Below are 20,346 nucleotides of genomic sequence, written 5' to 3'. Positions count from 1 at the left end.
GTCCCTCATAAAAATAGTTAATACTTTTCATATAACTCTGCAATCCTTTGCATACTTTGCATCAGCTCTAGAATCTATATAACAACTAATAAAATATAAATGCTATGTAATATTCATTATTCTATACTATGCAGGGAATAATGATAAAGGAATACTTATGCATATATTCAGAAGAGGTTGCACATTTTTAAGAATATTTTTGATCTGTAATTTATGAATAGAAGGGACTAAAAACAGGAAGGGATGGAGGGAGGGAGAAAAGGAGGGATAGACCAAGGAAAAGAGAAAGGGAGATAAGAGAAAGAAAGAGAGGGAGAGAAATAGGGGGGAGAGAGAGAGAACACAGAGGATGCCCAAATGGTACACATATATGCAGATTTATATTTATCATCTATATCTCAATTTATAGTCTTTCAAACACTACCCCACACACACAAACTAAGATAAAACTTTCACCACACCATCACTCACAAGTGTTAACGGAGTGAATGAATGAGTTCTATTACAACTGAGTAGATACTTTAGCCATTCAAAGAAATATTTTGCGGTGTAAATGTTTTAGAGGCTACTAATAATTATTGCTTATCAATAAGATAAGTTCCTTAATAAGATAAATGTTTAATCTGTAGCCTTCTATGGTTATATCTACATATTTTTCCTTGCTAGAAGTCAATGACCCAAAAACCTTAGCATTCTATAGAATCAATCACACATTTTTTTTCTAAACCCAATTCATTAGCATTCCCATAGTATTTCATCTCTTGGACATACTATAAAATGAGTAAACAGTGTAAGAAAAGCAGGGCATTCTCTTGGTGACAATACGTGGTATCTGTAGTGGTACAATTAAACAAAGATGGAAATTGTCTAATGCTAATATTATGCCATGACTGAGGACTGTGGCCATTGCAATCTTTTCATGAATATAGCTCCTTTATGAATTATTAAATTACCCTCATTGATTCAGTTCTAATATAGAATAAATACTGTTTTCTATTTTTTGTAATTACTGCTGATATTAAAAAAACCTTATATCTAAATAGTAGAAATTTAACATGAAGCATAATTTTAGGTATTATTAATTTATAAACCTCTCTGTATGTGATGTTATTTACATTCTAGGAGGATACTATTGGCTAACATGTGGACTACATGAATAGTCAATGTTTTCTCATTGATATCACACATTCTCCAGGTGTCTTGGGCCATGAAAAGAGGGACATTGTGCCTGTTGAAAGCTTTCCATGAAAGAGGTCTGAGCTCCCAAAATCCGGGCAAAGCATTGAGTGTTAGCTCCAAAACATGGATTATCTGACCATCCAGTGAGACTGGGGCAGTCTTATTAGCTGCATCTTCCATATCCCCTAATCTCGATCTCCTATGACATTTTGTCATCAAGGACTGCATCTGATATTCACCCTGACTAGATCTTTACTGTATTTTATTGGGGTGAAAATAAGGTTAATCCTTAGAATTTGGTTCACCTGGATTTTCATGTCTGACATGTTCAATTATGGGTCCTCTTGAGAACATGGAGAATAACTAATTTATTCCCCAAGAACTGCACTTTGACAAATATGCAGAGCACATTAAATAAAATTTCAGGGAGAAGGCTAAAGCAATCCCTTTTTGTCTTAGATAAGCATTATGATGCCATCTGTTAATGCTTTTTAGAAGTCTTATGGCTGTTGGGCATCAATAAATAAAGAGATTACATATAAAAGAACTTTATATTAAGGGGAACCAGACTCAAAATGACAAATACTAAATGTCCTTTTTCATAAGCAGATTCAGTCTCTGTTAAACGCAGGCATCCAAGTTGATGTGAGATTGGAGAAAAGCCAGGATACTTGAAAACGGTCAAAGAAGAAAGCTTCTAAGGAAGAGGGAGGAAAAAAAAAACCAGAGCAAAACCTAAGTCAGGTGCAGAACAGGGGGAGAAAGCAGCAACAAAAATGAAAGGTGTACAAAAGGCTCATATGGAAATCTGTTAACTAATTCATCCAAGAAATAAATACCTTAAGGTTAATATAAATACGGAGGAGCATTGCCTTAGTGCTTGTCTGGGAAACTGTCTACACAATTGAGCACTTTAGAAATAAGTAAATCAACTCACCTTCTGGAGGAGATTTTAATTACAGATCATTGAGACACTTTGTAGATCTGGGGGAAGAAAGAAAGTTAATTTTCTTTCAAACTAAGGATTTTTATTATCTGACTTTTCAACTTAAACAATACCTCAGTGACCTAAGAACAACTTTCAGTAATTTCATATCACACTCCTGAAGGTAGAATTGTTGAACATGAGGGACAGTCACAGTTTCAACACAGAATAGAGGGTAAATAGATTTACCATCAGTAAATATTTTCTTAGTGTTATCTCAAAAAAGATCCAAGTCAAAGACTGACTACATCAAAAGCCCCAATTAGCTGTCCTTCCTTAAAACATGCACAGGAGAAGGAAAAGAGAAAACAAAGACTGTGTTGCTTTGGCCGGAAGTTGAGGCCATTTCATGATAATTTAAGTATCCTCGAATAATTCCCACAAGTCTTGGGAAAACAGATGCATTTTACTACCTCCCCAAAGCAAAAAACTTCTAATGAAATGGAAGTATAATATTGGTTTTTCTTTGTCAGTTGGCAAATCAAAACTTTTGCAGGAGTGATTATTAATACATCTTGGCAGCTAATTATAGCTTTAGTTTCTCTCACCTACAAACATTATCAACTGCGCACTGTGTCCATAACTGCACCACTGGATGGATGCCTCCATGGCTGACTGTCTCTCTGCATTTGGAACATGGTGGAAACATGGTGGACCCATCACTCTTTTCTCTCAGTGACAACACCAGCAGCTATTGTGGGCCACCGTACTGCAGCATAAACTTACCCAGCTCCTTGAAGACTTGGTAGAACTCCAGAGCCACTGGTCTCTAGGTCTGCAGCTCTACCAGTGCCTTCCAGCCCTTGGTCAGCAGCTTAGGCTTTTTCTTTGTGACTTTGCCAGTACTTTTGTTTAGGACACTATTCAATCGCTGAATAACAGCAGGATCGCTGAGATTTGACAGTGTAGCAGCACAGGTAATCTTTTAGTTATAGGAACTTCAATACTGAAGATGAGGATCCAGGCTCTGAAGTGAGTGCAAGCTTTGATGGGTTCTTTGGAACCACAAAATATGCAGCCAACATTGATTTTGGTGATATCCATCCCAACCAATGTAAGACCAATGTGATCGCCTGCTGCTGCCCAATTAACATGTTCATCAGAGTGATTCCTTTTGTTATAAAAGGCTCATTGGGTGGCATTGCTAACAGTCGGTCACCAGAATGGACATAATCTGATTCAATTTTACCAGTCACACATAAGCCAGATCTTTAACTTTGAAGACATCTGACAGTCTAAAAGGTTTGTCAATGGATCATTGAGGGGGTTTGAAGGAATCAGTCTGTTCTATTAAATAGGATCCTTTATCGAGTGAGTTCACACTACTGTGATCTTGTAATTAAATTTTCACCACTGAGACCACGCTTGGGGATGAAAGTTACATCACTCTCCTTAAAACCTGTTTGCTTAAGAAAATGCCCAAGTTTTCCAACAATCTCTTAAAATCTTTCTTGTTGCCAATTTACTGACAGTCACAGCAAGCTGTGTCACTCCAAGAGATCGGATCAAAAGGCCATGCTCCGATGTCTGCCCTCCAGTCTCAAATCCAGCTTCAAACTCTGCCCTGCTGGCATCAACAACTAAAACAGCTACATCAGTCTGAGATGCTCCTGTGATCATATTTGGAATGAAGTCAGTCCTTATGGCCTGGAGCATCCATTAATGTAATAACTTTCGTTGTGGTTTCCAACTTTGCCATGCTGACATCCCTTGTTACTCCCCTTTCCCTTTCTTCTCCAATCTTCTCCAAGAACCATGCATATGCAAAGGAAGCCTTGCCAGCCTTTTAAGATTCCCGCTCATATTTATGCATAGTTCTTTTGTTTACATTACCCAGAATATAAAGCAATTGCCCATCAGAGTACTTTTCCCAGCATCAACATAACCAATGACCATAAGTTGAGGAGCTGCTTCCCTCCCTGCTGCTTCTCCAGCGTTGCCTTCACGTCTCTCTGGTGCCTCCACTTGTCAGACTTTTTCACTGGTGTGGGAGCTGAACTCAGCTCTTCTGATGCTTGAAGGGGGGATGTAGGAGGGCAGATTTATGAGTGCTGGTCTCAAGAATGTTAGGAGAATCAATGCTGCCATCGTCACCAGGAGGTGCTTTGTCAGGTGTATGCAGACTATATCCATTTTCCTTACAGGTTAAGCCAGGCACTTCAAACCCCATAGTTCACTTCTTTCCAGATACAGTCATTTTAGCAATATTTGGCACAATTTCAGACTCACTCTGAGATGACCGAGATCCAACTGACTTTCCTTTTGATGTCTTTCCTGCAGACATGGCTCCTTCGCTCTTCTCCTTTAAATTCTGTGCATTATCTCATTCCAGAACCACTGACGAAGCCTGCTGGACATAAAACTCATTTTTCAGAATTGCTTCAATCACTATGTCATCGGGCACAGCATCTCCCAGGACCTCTTGCAAGTGATCAAGGCACGAGCAAAGATAAGCTTGGTCGTGTTCACTTAACCGGTGATTCAAAAGAGAATTAAATGACTCTTTCAGATCTTCATAAACATATTCTTCTACAGGGTTGTCACGTCATGAGTAAATAAATTGGGTAGCTATTGATGGTGAAATACAATAATCATCCTCCATAGACTGACTATACAAATCATCTTCTTCGAAATTTTCATTGTAGTTATATTCTCGGACATTCTGATGCTGGGCCAGGGCAGCATGCAGGGCGTCTGCCACAGTCCCTTCCAAAGAATTCGGCTCAGACGTGAGAAAGGTGCCAAGTGTGCCCTGTAGATCTCTTCCATACCATCTTGGCTTCTGCCAGGCCTCTGCACCAAACATCTGTGCATATGCGACGTCACACCCAAGAAAGTTAATTTATAGCTAAAAGATGAACGCATATAATCTACATTACATGCCAATATCTGATGTCCATTTGAAAAGTCACGTCAAAATATCATCTCAGTTGAAACTGGTATCTGTCAATAGGTATAAATGATGTTATGTAGAAAATCCAAGATGCTAAGCTTTGGTAAACACAAAAAGAAAAGGCCGTTTGTATAGTAAACAACACTAAGATCACCCTTAAGTTCAATGTTCCTTAAAATGTCATTGCACCTTAGATTTAAGAGGTAGAGAAACATTCATCAACATTATAAGCATAAGGGTCATGACTTCCATCTTGCTGATTAAAAAAATATCTCTTGAAAAAAATCCAATACCTAAAAATACAAGCACATAAATATAAATTCCTCAGCAGAGGTAAACTATTTCTGTCAGTATATAAAGTTTAATTGAAGATCATCTGTTCTTGGATAAATATTTAGTGCTCTGATCAAAGTACTTTTTTCTGTTAAGGTGGCATATTTCTTGAAATTATTATAGAAGAACAAATATTCTTGAGAGGTGCTCTGGATATTTAAGCCACATAAAACTGAAATGATTCTTCATGCATTGAAGTTCTTGTTTAAAGGGATTTCCAACTGCTTTTGGCAGGGCACCACTCTGAAGAGTCACAAGAGATAAGCTTCTATAAGCATGAATTTACACTGAATTACATGTAAAAGGAAGGCCATGGAAAGACAAAGCAAAGTGATGGATTGCTAGAAATGTCACCATGCACAGATTTGCTATGTGTGGAATTGATTTCCTCAGACCTCGAGAGTCTTGCGCTGTGTGCCAGATTTCAATCATACATTATATAAATGACTGTCAATCAGAGTGACAGGTACAAACCCTCACAAAAGCTGAAATTGCAACCAAGATATCTATGTAAAAACACAGCTATATCTTAATCAAGAAAAAGAATGAGAAATAAAAACTTGCTAAAAAAAAAAAGAAGAAGAAGCTTAATATGCTTAGGTATACATGCTTTAATTTGAGAGTCCTGTGTCCAAAATCACAGAGTTCCCTGACCCATGCACTCGGGCCTGAATATCATACAGCACACTCTATGGTCCTATCCCAGGCTTAGTGAGGAAGCATCTAGTCCAGCATTGTCCTTGTGAGATCCACCACAGGGAGAAAATACATGAATCAGCAAACACAATTTTTGCATCCTTTCAACACATCCAGGTCTTGATGCAAATTAATAGATTGGCTTTTGGAATTTTATTCATTTATCTATATCAGTTGCTTCCTTGTAACTCTGCCCCTGAGGCAGATTTGCTCTTGATCAGCCGAGAAAGAACATTTTTAAGCTTGTCAGGCCAGCGCCAGGCACCAGAGTAGGTGAATTCTCTATGGTGAGCTCGCCTAAGTACACGATTTTCCTCCCTGGGATATCAATGGCTCATCACTTATGTCCAATATGTTGTGTTTCCTGTCTCCTGTCTTTCCATTGACTAAGGACATATCTCTACACATGCTTTCGACTTCACAGCTCCATGATCAGCATGATGAGGCAGAATTACAAAGCACAGGTTACAGATACTGATGGATCCAAAGCAGGAGATCCAGACACTGCAGTGGAACGCTCTGGCCAGTCACCACTGGCCACATGCTGCCTTCTCCATCCATCACATCCTTACCGCTAGTTTTGCTTTCTGACATGAAGAATATAGGGAAACATTCAATTACTCTGTGGCTAAGTTACTTTACAAATAGATTAAAAACCGCTTTCATAAGCAACTAATTAATGTACTAGAAACCTTGGGTCCTCTTTTCTGTCCATCCAAGGTTATTGCTTGCCAAAACTTAGCCATGTCACTCGTACTCAGCAGATAAACATAGCATGACCAAACTCTCTCCTTTCCCCCTAATTTTCTTCCTTAGATTAATTTGACTTTTAGCCACCTCTCTGAAGCTCTCTGATTTGAGAAGTTTCATTATTAAAGAATGAATTTACTATGAGACACCTTTGTAGGGTAAATAAGTGGAGAGTATTACCTCAGCAACTACTTTCCAACACACACAAGCAATTGATATTCACAAAAGAACTTTTCCTGGCAAAGAGCAAATATCCATGGTTTCTGGGCGGTTACTTGTGGCCAATTGGAACTGCATCTAAGTAGTTTACTACTGACTGATATAAACCCTACCTAGAGGATATCATGCCCCATGCAGTTATTTGAATCTGAATATTTCCAAGATTCATTTTTTTTTCTTAAAGTATTAAGCAGCCCTTCCTGGGGAAACTGGCTTACACATTTCTTTCCATCTCATAACCTTGAAGTTGTCTTTTGGCCACATCCACATTTAATCCATCCAAAAACACAAAAATGTTTACAAAGAGTCATATCAAGGTCTATAAAAATCTTAGGGATTTGCTACCTCTACCTCCAAGATAACAGGTTAGATTGACAAAGATTCAGGCATTGGCAGAAGACAGAGAACTCCTGCGTCAACGACAAAGAACTAGCCTGTCACAGCACCACAAGTGTACTGTTCACATCAATTTTCCCTTTCCTCAAGGCTCTTAGAGACTGTGTGTAAGGAACGTGCTTTACACAGTGGCCTTGAGAGACGCTGAAGTCAGGAACCTCCTCATCTTTGCGGTGAGCTAGAAAGGAACCTGGTCTTTGCCCAGGTAAGGGAGACACCACCCTTTTATGCACCCAGCAGTCAAATATGCCCTTTGCTACAAAATGAAAGAACTATATCTATATCTTTGCAAGCTGTTTATTATATTAATATTTTTGAAAATATTTGGGAAGAATAATAAGTTTTTAGGCCAGGTGTGGTGGCACACTCTTTTAATTACAACTCTTGAGAGGTAGAGACAGGTGGATCTCTGAGTTCCAGGCTGACCTGGCCTACATAGTGAGTTCCAGGACAGGCAGGGTTATGTAGAGAAAAGTGAACTAATTAATTACTTAATCAATAGTAATCTGTGGGTCCCTGTGCTCTAAAATGCTACAAAAGGACAAGAAAAATTTGAGGAATTGAAACTTAAAAAATAAGAGTGAGTCAGGCCCAGACTGCAGCATAGGTGCAATGAAAAAGAAAACATCAGAAATGTTTATTCCTTTGCACCTCCCCACCTTTCCCTGTGACCAAAGCAAAGATTGTTAATAGTATTAAGGAAATTTAAAGCAAAAAAAAATGTAACCCAAATGACTGGGCATTGAATATCTTTGCAGTGAATTTGAGTGCAAGTGTGTTCAGTCTTCTGTGCACAGCTACACACTTTGAGAGGTCAACTCTTGGTCATCATCCTAAAAATGCTGTTTTTCAGACAGCAGTCAAGGTACCAGAATTGAAAGTATTTCCAGACAAAGTTCCATCCGACAGACCAGGCAATAAAAGACATGCTTATGATGAATTCAGACAGCCATAGACACGATCCACTTCAGAAGCGGGTTCTAAATGACATGTACTTCAGAAGAGGGTTCTTAGTGGCATCTTTCCTTTCTTTGATGCGCTGCTTCACTGTTTTCTCATTTCCTTTTCTCCATCCTCCACTAGGTTAGCATTGTGTGCACACCTCATGAGCTGGCAGCACTGTATAACAGACACGGTTTGAAACCACTTCATACATTACTGTTGCAGTAAATATTTATTTACCACATACCCAAAGGAATCTCATATATCATCTCTATCTTACAGAAGAGAAAAGCAAAACATAGAAAGTTGTATGCTACCATCTCTAAGGCCTTCCAGCTAGTAGACATTATAATCCTACTTGGATTTGGAAGGTTAACCCAAATATCCATGTTTCTCACTGTTTCATGTAAGCTATCATGGTTAACTGGCTTCTGTTATGTGTTATGTGGCTTCTGTATCTCTTCACATGACACCACAATATTAGATAGATAGAGCGGCCATTATGGGGTCTTAAAATTTTTTAATCAGTGATTCCTAAATTGATACTACTATACCGTGATCTTAATGTCTCCTCATTTGAAAGACTTTCCAAGTTACCTAATGAAGATTCAATCCATACTGAAGCTTAATATTTCATTAAACGTATGGCAATAATCTAGGTGACTATTCGCCAACTCACAGGCTCTTATTTTATTCCAGTTTGTTTGAACTCTAAATATTTCAGTAAGAAATATATATAAATGAGATGTAGACATGATTTTCTACTATGGTCTCAGTCCCAGAACAATTCTTCTGATTGACAGGTAAGGGTTCTCATATGTATTTAGTGCAATTCCAGAGGGCACCCAGCCTCCACCTCCCCATTGGGGTACCAATGTGATGGTGGTAAGCATCACTTCCATTTCCCACATTAGATGTTTTTCGGACATTACTATCCAGAGCCAATTTCCAAGTCAATATTTTTGTGCAATCTAGTAGGATTACTTTGGTTGATATTGAGGTTCCACTTTATATTTAAAGATCTCATCGCAGACATCAACCATTCTTTCTGTCGTTTTCATTACAAATTATCGCTTTTATTATTCTATCAAATTTGTTGACATTTATGTAAAAATGTTTTAATTTGTAAATATGTTAATATATTTCTCTTGTCTTCTGTAGATTTTGAATTGCTAGAAAAATTTCTTCCAGTGCATAACTTTTACTTGAAGTAGTTTGCATATACTCTTAAGACTTTTTATTTTTCAGTGCTGTGATCAAACCCAGGGCCTGACATTTGCTCAGATACATTCTACTCTTGAAATAGTTGCCAGAACCTTCTGGTATTTTTTTCTATGATTAGGTTTTTATTCAAATATGCTGTCTCTATCTGTTTTTTATGGGTGAAGTGTGTTTTAATAGTATATACAGAATACTTTTATTCTGTGGTAGGTTTTTTTTTTTTCCTCTGTTGATTTCTTCTCAGCTGTTGGTTTCTTGGTGGCTGTGGCCTTTATAAACCTCATGCCCCCACCACCCAGCAGGTCTTTTCAGCTTCTTGACATTCAGAGGCTTAGTTCATGTCTTGCTGTCTGCATACCTCTTGTCAGTAGCCCCCTTCTCTGTCTCCTCCTGCTTTAATTTGGCTGCTGCAGCTGTTCTCTCTACTTCAATTTCCTTTGCCTGAGTTTGTCATTTCTGGCTGGGAGAATGGTGTCCCTGTGCACAGTCTTTGTGTACCAGTGCAGCTTCTACACAATTGTCTGTTTCTTCGGTGAATTCTTCCTCAGGAGTCTGATGAGTCTTCTTGCATAGGGCTCAGAGAATTCTTTGGCTGTCTGGGCTTTTCAAGATTCGGTAAATGTTTATGTTTAGCATCCTTAGGATTGGATGGTTACACTCACTCTTGCAGGAAGCATCCTATGCCAAGAACCAACAATTCATCGTCTCTTCTCCAAAGCATTTTCAGTGCAAAGGCAGAAATGCTCCACATGCCCGCCAGGAGCAAGTTTCAAATGTTCAGCCTGCTTACAATAAGCAGAGTAATACCAGGTTGAATGTTTTGATTGAGAATATCTTTGTATTTGAATATTTGGTCACATATTTGAATATTTTGTCATCAGGGAATAGCGCTTTCTGAAAGGATTAGGAAGTGTGGCAATGTTGGAAGAAGTGTATCACCGGGAGTGGGCCTTGAGCTTTCAAAAGCCCATACCAAAACCAGAGTCTCTCTCTCTCTCTCTCTCTCTCTCTCTCTCTCTCTCTCTCTCTCTCTCAGCCGGGGGATCACGATGTAGCTCTCAACTACTTCTCCAGCACCATAGCTGCCTATATACCACCATGCTTCCTGTCATTACGATAATGTACTATACCTCTGAAACTGCAATTAAGCTATTATATTAAATGCTTCCTATCATAATAGTTTCCATAGCCATGGAGTCTGCTCACAGTAATAGAGCACTGGCTAAGAAACCAGAAGAGTTTCTGAAGGCCTTGAGAATAATATTGTCTTCACTGTAAGTGATCCAGGGCTCCCTAAGCTGGTTATGTCATTCATTTCTCATTTTTCACAAGCCAACTCTCATTCACAGAGAGATATAGACTTTTCTGAAATCATCCTAAGCTTTACATCATTTAAACACAGAAGAACCTTCTTAGTCTTTTTTATATTCAACTTTATCTTCCATCACCAAAGGTAGTTCAAGGACTTCCTCAAGATGATGACCCTTAGACATCACCAAAGCTGGAAAGACTGGGGCAGCCAGGACACAGAAAGGGCATATTGCTTTTGGGTTGTATTTACTCTGTAGTGCCAAAGGTGGCAGGTTTTGTTTGGTGAAAACACAAGGCCTCCATGACACACATTTCGGAAGACACTCTGACTCACCATCTGGAACTCCTGAAGCTGAAGGCTCAGCTCTACCAGTGTGTCAAGACTCAACACTAGTCTGATGGCATAGGGCTGTCTGATGTTTTGGCGCATGTTGATGTGAACAGAGGTCCCCATCCCTAACCCAGAAGCTACTTCCAATGGGTAAACACTCACAGAAGAAAAATTTCTTCTTGCCAACAGAGTCTCATGGGGGATATAAACCACAGCTAAAGGCATGTCCCATGCCCCATGCCCCATGCCCAGTAGTTGGTGATCAGCACAAAACTCAGTGGCATATTTTGAGGTTCTTTGTCTAATAACATTTTATCAGGACTTTTTCTATGCCTTACAGATCCTTTGTACCTTATGGCTTCCATTTTTCTGCTGCTATGGGATTCCTGTGTGAATAAACACGTGTGTCTCTATTTGTATTTCCTGTGCATGTTTTCACGGCACTTTTTCTTCTGTTTATTTTGTTTGTCTTATTCTAATTTACTTGCTTTTGTTTTATATTAATTTATTTTATTATAATTCTTTAGATGCCTGCTTGTTTTCTATAAAGGGGCAAAAAGTGTGTAGATTTGGATGTGAGGGGAAGTGGGGAAGATCATGGAAGAACATGGGGTAGATGGAACACATCTTCTGAAGAAAAAAAAACTATTTTCAATAAAAGAAAATTTGAGGGGGAAAAACAGGAACATTTGATGTGATGAGCACTGTGAAACCTAAACCTGTCCTATCACAGGGACAGCAATCGTGTCAGAAAACTTGTTTAGCAAGCTTCTGCTTATTGAATTGTGTACAAAATCCTGTAATTTTAAGAATGTATTTGTGGGCAGTATTTTACCTCATTGATCTATTTTTAATCTGTCTGTGCCAAATGGTTCAGGGATTACCAATTGTCAAAAGTCTATATGGAAGGGGAAAGCAAATACACAGTCATTTGTGTGAATTGGTGAAAACAAAAAAAATAAAAAGAAGAGAAAATAGTTGAAAATAATACACAAATTCAGATAGACTATATCTCAAACTAAGAAATATATATGATGCTGTCTAACTATTTCCTATTTTTCACATTTTAACATATACATATATGTTTACATGCATATATTTCATGTGTTTGCATATATATATTCATATAATTTCATTTAAAATATACACATAAATACATATATGTATATAAGTATCAGGACTAATTTTGTATAAATATGAGGAAATATACCACATATAATATATAAATATGTAGGTGATTTTGAAAAACTTCAGTGTCGCAGTAAACAATCTTTGTAAAATTAAAGACACCAAAACAATGTTGTTGTTTTGTAATATGTCCTGAAATTTTTGTAGTTAACCATGTTCTGAGGAAAGTTTCTAAGCAACTTTAACATTATCTAGCCCGAGGAATACAGTACGTAGAAATAAAAATGTGGCCAATGCTCAGGCTGCCATTTGGCCTTCGTAGCAGCTGTGACAGAGACGTGGATGACTTCGAATCACTCTAAGAAAGGCTTAAGCACCCCACAGCATACTCTCACCCTCGCTGGGTTTTTGTCCCTACAGGGTTGCTTACACTCTACATCTACTGATCTTTTGGGACAAGCAAAATACTGTGGGAAATGAATTTCACACACCCCCCTTCTTGTGAATTTGGGATTGTCTTACTAGCATCATAATCACTATGTTTGTAGTGCTGTTTGGGGTATCGCATGTTGTTTAAAGTGAAGTTATAGAAAAACAATGAAAATTGTAGCTACACAGTTCAGGTGTATTTAGTTTACGTGTGCTCACCATACAGCATCTTGGCAATGTCTACTTTATTCAGTCAACACTTTTCCTCTAGTAAACCCTAGGACTAAGACACAGATTGCATTTATTCACAGAAATCACTGCTTAATGGTATGCAGAGATAGGGGATAACAAGCATCCTTGTCATCCCTCAGTATCTAATCCTGATTTTTGTTGGGGACTGAATTGCCTGATGTCCTGTTTACATCATTGCTGAGACTGTCTTTTATGAGGCCATCATGAAGCACTAGGGAAGCTTTCAAGGGAATATCATTTAAAGCACAGAAAATCAGGTGCTGATATGTCTAAGTAACTACTAATAATTAATTAAAATGAGTTTCAATTAGTGAGTTCTTGAACACCCCATCTTTGCCTAAAACTGTTTATAATCAATAAACAGTACGTGGGGCATTGTGCTATTAGTATACGCATGTGTAATGATCAACATCATGTCCTTCTTAGTCTATGTTTAGTTTCAAAACAGCATAATCAAAGCATCTTTTTCATGCAGAGGAGACGTGGTACATCTATCACCGTAATGGTGTGAAAACATAATGATGCTTTCCTACAAAGGAAAACCTCTCCTCTTTGATGTCTGAGGCTGGCTTCCATTTACCATGGCCTCAGTAATCTGAGAAGAAAACATATATTACCCACACTATCAAAGATGCCGCGACTTGCTGCTAACAAGCCTACACTTAATTGCGGAATGTAAAATGATGTGTCTGCTTTTGATTTTCGTGGTGATAACTCTTTATTAACACAGTATAGGCAGTGCTACCTAAAAACACCCTCAGATGCAATACTCTTTTTTTTTTCATCAAAGTATCCTCCAAACCAAGGAGTAGAATCCATAATGATGTTCAGTCTAAACTATGAATCATTACATGCTGTCATGTTTGTGATTTTACCTCATTCTGGAGCATCTCGTTTATATTTTTATGTGGGTGAAATAACAATTACTCTGAGAAATACAAATTAAAATAAGATGTAAGTGATTGTAGGCTAAGGCATTCTAATAAATGTTATATATTTTCAATCTAATTAAAAATCAATTCTTCGCATTAAAAGCTAATCTATGGCAATCACTCTCTTGCCTGCACACACACACACACACACACACACACACATCCACACATTCATTCCAACCTGCCTGATCATAGCATAAGTTAAAGTTGTCTTTCAGGGTTTATTGTGAGTACTAAATCAGATTATCACTGCTAATTGCCTACTTCAGTGTTAGGTTAATGATGAACATCAGTTACTGGTTTTGAAGATAAAAACAACTGTGAGTTGAAGATCTTGGAGCTTATAATACTTATCAAAACAGGGACACAGATGAAGGGCATAAAAAGAAAGCACAATAGTGGGTAAGAAGAGGAAGATCTAAGGGTAGAAAAGAGGACCAGAAGTCAGGAGTCGGGCAAGAGTTACAGCAAAAGTCTTACTAGAAGTATGTTAAGCTCAGGAGGTTCTTAGTGATCATTCACTGCAATACCTATGATGCCTTCGTGTTACTGATCCAAGTGAAGTTTTCGGAAAGTTGAATAAGCTCCCAGAAAAAAATTCAGGTAGGTTGGTGTAATTATCTCTCTTGTGCATATTAGAACTCTAGGTGTCTTTAAAGGAATTCTTGCCATCAAAGCCCACATGGTGTGAATTCTGATCAGGGCTGGTGGCAAGAACAGAAAATTCATCAGCTCTTTCAAGTCAGTGTCAGATTAGATTCCCAGGAGGTAAGATTGGCCAGATCCTAGGAGTTTGTCTGCCTTGATGGGGACTCCAAAATTTTGTCTGCATAAATCTTGCCAAAATGTCTTGTCCTGATTTTTTCTCATGCAGACAAAAAGCTCACAGAATCATCTAAATTCCCGAAGGCTCTTCAAAGTAAAGCCAATCCATTAACCACAGAGCCTCTTATCCAAACTAAACAACCTAGCTCCAGCATGGTCCAAGTCTATTCCTCATGATTTCTGAGATACTTTTCTAACATACAAGGGATAGCATTATGCTGCGAATGGACAGGTAGAACTTGGGCAGCAAAATTAGAAGAGCTTCTTATATTTTACATGAATGTCATCCCATACCCATAAAATTACGATAAATTCACACTGTCACAATGTGAGAATTTCCAGCAAGTGCTTATCATTATCAAGCAGTATTGGTAATGGCTGGTTAACTACCTAGATTTTTCGCAATTGAAAAACATAAAACAAAAGGTGTGAAAGCATGAGGTGTGTGTATTTAGGTATATGATATAGTGGTGAGACAATTTCATCTTGTCTTCTTGAAGCATTTACTTAATTTGTCCAAAATTCAGAATATTACTATTGTACCTCAAAACACAGTAGTTAGTACGAGCTGTTGTAAATGTCTTAAACAAGTGAATAAATAAAAGACACAATAAAGTAAGGAGAGAGTTGTTGAAAGACTGGGACTCCTAAAATCCTTATAATTCTTTGGGTTTTCGTCAAAAAAGAAAATGCTACATGTATCAGAATAAAGAATTTTTAAAAAAAAATATAAAAGATAAAGTCAGTAAATACTTTGGTGTCTCAGGAAAAGAGTGCCTCCTAAAAGAGGCCAACATGAAGCCATTTAGTAGAGGTCTATGGATACCACAAAAGTATTAAAGACTAGAATGAAATTAGAGACATGATGACAAGAGCTACTAGGTAGGACAATTGGCTTGTGTGGGTTTCCTGTCTACAGGCCATCTGCATGCAATATGTCATGCTTGTAGAACTATGTGTATGTCAGACATTCCCTTCTGCTCAGTAAATGCACCAATCTAACTTTCCAGCAGTAAATTTTGAAACACTAAATGTTTATGCTCACATCTAACATTGGGGGAATGTATCATTTAATTCAAGTTCAAATATTACAAGTATTTCAGGAGTTAGATCAAGTGCTCTGACTACCTTAGCCAAGTGCTCCCAAAGTCTACATAATGTAATTCTGTAATTGTTTAAACTAAAGATACAAATAAACTTCATGTTATCAATAATACTAAATTTGTTCTGGAACTACAAAAGCATCACATTATAAGAAAATAACATTCCAAGAACAAAAATGATAGCTGTGGAGAGATTTTTAAATGGTAGAAGACACTAAAAATTCTGTAGGTGGAATGTCTTCAAATTAAATACAGGATACTGACTTGGAAAAAAAATTAAAAAGAAAAATTCTGTATTTGTTATGAGAATAGAAATTTCAAGGTTATCACCAAAGTTAAAGAAAATTTATGAAAATCATGATGTTTTAAAACTTCCAGCTAGCCGGGCAGTGGTGGTGCACGCCTTTAATCCCAGCACTCGGGAGGCAGAGGCAGGCAGATCTCTGGGAGTTCGAGGCCAGCCTGGTCTACAAGAGCTAGTTCCAGGACAGGCACCAAAGCTACAGAGAACCCTGTCTCAAAAAACAAAAAAAAAACAAAAAAAAAAAAAAAAAAAAAAAAAAACCTTCCAGCTGTGGGACTTTTAGAGTATATCTCAGTTTCTAGAGGGCTTATATAGCATGCACAGGACCCTGGGTTCGATCGTCAGCACACATAGCCTGAATAGAGTGGCCCATGTCTGTAATCTCAGCACTTGGTGATGGAGGCAGGACCGGGACTTCAAGATCATCCTTGACTACAGAGCAAGTTTGAAGGCACCGAGACCAATGTGATCTATGTGAGAGTTTTCTTTAACAAACAAACAAAACATGAAAAGAATAAAGAAAAGAGAACCTCCCAAATGATAACCATGGGTGCCCAAATCCACAGGATCTATTCAAGCTGTGTTGCCTGGGTGCTTCTCAATGCTAACAACACAGAGACTAGAAAAGATCTCTCAGGTGAAGAACTGGAAACTAAAAGACAAAAGCAGAAATGTTTTCAAATCTAGCAAAACCGTTCCAGATCAGAATTATATATCTTAATGAAGGATACTCATGTGCAGGGAAAGAATAAAATATTTTCTGCTCCACAAAAAAAATATGTCCTACCACATATATGGGCTCCCTATCCTATAACCTTCTATGTAAGAAACTACCAGAAGACAAATGTAAATGTCCAAATAGCAGAGCATCCAGCCCAACAAAGGAAATGAGACACTTACCCATAAAAGGATATTCAAAAATGAGCCCTAATTTAAGCATATCACAAAATTCTTTATGACAAATCTCCTGAAACATGCACTCAACAAGATCACATTTCAACATAATAAAGAAATATTCACATATCCACTCAAGAGCTTAAGAGTTTAATGAGAAATGTAAAATTTAGAGAAAACCAAAATATTATTAACTACATAAAAATTAGAGCCTATAAAGAGGGAAATTATATTCTATGTGAGTCAGTCACATATAGTAGAGTATTGGTTACTTCTTGCAAGCCCCAAGAGTTGATCTGAACAAAATTATCATGTAACTACTCTAGGAAAGCATTTGTGTGCTAAGAGCAATACTGAGTTCTGAAACAAAGATGAATATCTATTGTTCAAAGTTATCATTACCTGGCAATGTGACAGCAAATACCAAAATTTAGTTAAATGTCGGAATTAATTGCCTATACATGGTTGTAATGGAGGCAGTGATGCTTAACAAACACAATGAGTTAGCTCAGGTAGACTGTTTCAGTGGGTGTCCCCATCATGGACTTGACCACTTTCCTCATAGTCTCATTCCTTCTTTGGGAGCTCAACCCAGTGCCCTGATGCAGGTCTCTGCCTCTGCTTCCATCAGTTGCTGAATGAAGGTTCTATGGTGATATTTAAGATATTTGTAGGTCTGACTAGAGGGCAAGGCCAGTTTGGGCACCTCTCCTCTATTGCTTAGGGTCTTAGCTGGGATCATCCTGGGGGATTCCTGGGAATTTCTCTAGAGCCAGGTTTGTTGATAACCCCATAATGATTCCCTCAATCAAGATATCTCTTTCCTTGCTTTCATCTCTACCTTTGCTACATCTTGACTATCCCATTCCTTCAAGTTCTCCTTTCCCCTCCCTTTCTACCCTCCTCTTCCCCTTATACTCTTCCTTCTCCCCCAAATCCTATGCTCCCAATTTTGTCAGGTGATATTTGTCTATTTCAACTTTCCAGGTGGATCTATATATGTTTTTCTTAGGATTTACCATGTTACTTAGCTTTTCTAGGATCATAAATTATAGGCTCAATATCTTTTGTTTATAGCTAGTATCCACTTACCAGTGATCAAGACCATGATGGGAACATCCACTGAAATAGTCTACCTGACCTAATGGGAGCTCACCAACACCAGCTGGACCGGGAAGGAACAAGCATAGGATAAAACTAGTCCTTATAAATGTGGTTGACAGTTGCATGGCTGGGGCAGACTTATGGGCCACTAGAATTGGCACCAGGATTTATCCCTACTGCTTGTACTGGATTTTGGGGAACCTCTTATCTTTGGATAAATACCTTGCTCAGCCTACATATAGTAGGGAGGGCCTTGGACCTTCCCCAAAGCAATGTGCTTTACCCTCTCTGAGGAGTGGAAGGGGATAAGATGGGGAGGGGGGGTGGAAGGAATGAGAGGAGAGGAAGGAGTGGGAACTTGGATTGGGTATGTATAATGAAACAAAGATTTTCTTTTTAAAAAGGAAAAAAGAATTATTTCTACATGCAATTTTCATGAATATAACAATACAAAGACTAAGAAGATGGCTCAGTGCTTAGTCCAGATCACCAGCATGCACAAAAAGGGCCAGATGTGGCAGCAAGCACTTGTCATTACAGCACAGAGAAAAGAAGACAGGAAGGTCCCGGTGGCTTGTTTGCCGGCCAGTCTGATAAATCAGTGATTCCCAGGTTCAGTAAAGAAAGCTTATATCAAAAATAAGGTGGATGGTGATAGAGGAAGACCTAATGTTGACTTCTAGACTCCAAACACACACACACACACACACACACACACGGGCACATTGCCCAATTAATCAACTCACACCCAAAACTCTTGACCAAATAAGTTCCAATTTCTGCCAATCTATAATTTGTAACTCAGGTTACAAAGTTAATTCAGCATCTGACCATGTTTTTCACTCACTTCAGGATTATATTCTTAGCATTCTTAGTCCTAGAATTATGTCTGGATTTATAACCACTGTATTATTTTTCTTTAAGTTCCATAGATAGAAGCAGATTAAAGTATACCAAAATAAGCATTGAGAATTCAGAGATTATTGGTTTTCTTGTGTCTTAATATTCACTGAAAAAAACATTAAAAGTGAACCTGTGTAGGCTTATAGTCCTATTATTTTAGAAATTCCTTTGTATTTTATCCATATCCTTACTTTCCCAGAACACCATAATGATGAGTAAGCAACCAAGCTTTCTGAGAACTATGAAGTCAGTGAAATTGAAATACTTGTAGATGGAGCAGTGGTAGGCTGCATTCCTGCTGCCTGGCTCCTGCACTGCTAGCTTAGCCCAGGAAATAACAACACGGAAACTGTATTCTTTTAAACACTGCCTGGCCCATTAGCTGTAGCCTCTTACTGGATAACTCTCACATCTTGATTAACCCATTTCTAATAATCTATGTAGCACCATGAGGTGGTGGCTTACTAGGAAGGATCTTAACGTGCATCCATCTTGGAGAGGAGAGCTATAGTGACTGCCTCACTTCCCTTCCTCCCAGCATTCTGTTCTGTCTACTCCACCCACCTATATTCTGACCTATCAGGTCAAGTAGTTTCTTTATTAATTGACCAATGAAAGCAACAGATAGATAGAAGACCCACCTACGTCAATACTAATCCACATTCTTACTCCAATTTGTCTTATTTTCAGTATTTATGCTGGTTTTGCTCAGCCTTTGATTCTCTTCATTTACTCAGCTGCACAGTGAAGTACCCCAAACTGTGGGATCTGGTAGATAATTCCTATACCTGTATCATTCACTTTTCTAATTACTGCAACAACATATGTTACAAAAGCATCTTAAGGCAGGGAATGGTTTGGGCTCACAGATTGTAAAAATAAACTCTTTCCAGATAGACTAATAGAAAATGTGCTCATATTCTATCTGTTGTTAAGAAACAGAGTAAGGAAACCTAGTCTTCAACTAGCTTCCTCTTGTTTCCTTTTCGGTTTTATAATCCTACCTATGGATGGTGCCACCCACTGAAGGCGTAAGTCACGAACAAGGCCACACCGGTTTGGAGTTATGATTAATAGGGTGTTATTTATTTAAAGGGGAAAACTTACAGATCACCGTCCCAGACAACAGCCATATGCACAACCAGGAAGGGAGTCTAGTCTCCGGCGGAGCAGGAAGTGAAGAGAGCGAGCAGAGGAAATAGCCGCTTTTTTAAAG

At 38.2% G+C, this 20,346-nt stretch overlaps 1 pseudogene; it reads right to left on the bottom strand.

Annotated features, from left to right (window-relative positions):
- Positions 1-2,823: 2,823 nt before the first annotated feature.
- Positions 2,824-4,835, bottom strand: LOC126503886 (HBS1-like protein; annotated as a pseudogene).
- Positions 4,836-20,346: the final 15,511 nt, after the last annotated feature.

This window comes from Alexandromys fortis, unplaced genomic scaffold (assembly GCF_014885135.2).
Source record: "Alexandromys fortis isolate MF-2015 unplaced genomic scaffold, M_Fortis_MF-2015_v1.1 scaffold_34, whole genome shotgun sequence".
NCBI lineage: Eukaryota > Metazoa > Chordata > Mammalia > Rodentia > Cricetidae > Alexandromys > Alexandromys fortis.
This window is presented reverse-complemented; position numbering and strand designations above follow the sequence as displayed.